General features: G+C 36.6%; 1 pseudogene; it reads left to right on the top strand.

Moving 5' to 3' along the window:
• Nucleotides 1-449: 449 nt before the first annotated feature.
• On the top strand, nt 450-555 carry LOC132018909 (U2 spliceosomal RNA; annotated as a pseudogene).
• The last annotated feature ends 396 nt before the right edge of the window (nt 556-951 follow it).

The raw sequence follows: 951 nt of genomic DNA, 5'->3' as shown, positions 1-951 counted from the left end.
ATTATTTATTTGACAGAGAAAGAGAGAGCACAGCAGGGGGAGAGGCAGGCAGAGGGAGAGGCGGCCCAATGCAAGGCTTGATCCCAAGCCGCTGGGACCATGACCTGAGCCAAAGTAGCGGTTAACCAACTGAGCCACCTTCATGCTCCAAAAACTTGTATTTGTTCCTAATGAAAGTCATGTATCTTTAAACAGTATACAAAAATACATCTAGAGTGAAGTGATATAGGATTGAAAGTATAGTGTTTCTCTATGACCTCAAGTTTAAAAGATTTCTTTAAAAGCTTACTTAAAAGTAATGAAAGTCAGGACCAAATTCTACTATATTAAAAGAAAATCATGTGGAAAAAAATCAGCTATTTTCAATGTCATATTTGGAAAAATTGTGACCTGTAAAAACAAAACAAAACAAAACAAAAAACTAACCTTAATAATTGGGAAAAAAAGACATCGCTTCTCGGCCTTTTGGCTAAGATCATGTGTAGTATCTGTTCTTATCAGTTTAATAATTGGGAAAAATACCCCAATAACATGTATAAGATATATGCACATTTCACACAAACAGCCTCACATAAACACACACACACACACACTCACTCACTCACAGATGAGTTTGCAAATGGCTTTATGGTAGATTGAAAAGTGGCTTCTTCCTAATCCACAGAATCCATGAGTGTAGTTACCTTAAATACAAAAGAGACTTTGTAACTGTGATTAACTTAGAATTTTTGATGGAGGGGAATCATCCTGAATTATCAGGATGATTCTGATATAATTCACGAAGATTCTTGCAAAAGGAAGGCAGAAAGCTCAGGGAAGAGATGAAATGTGATAGAGAAGTGGAGGTAACACAGATAGAGATTTGAAAATCTAAGCTTCTGGCTGTGAAGATGGAAGAAGTGATCAAAATCCAAGGGATGTAGGCTGCCTTTAGAATTTGGAAAAGTCAAG

Source organism: Mustela nigripes, chromosome 5 (genome assembly GCF_022355385.1).
Source record: "Mustela nigripes isolate SB6536 chromosome 5, MUSNIG.SB6536, whole genome shotgun sequence".
Taxonomy (NCBI): Eukaryota; Metazoa; Chordata; class Mammalia; order Carnivora; family Mustelidae; genus Mustela; species Mustela nigripes.
The sequence above is the reverse complement of the archived record's forward strand: the minus strand, read 5'-3'. Positions and strand labels throughout refer to the sequence as shown.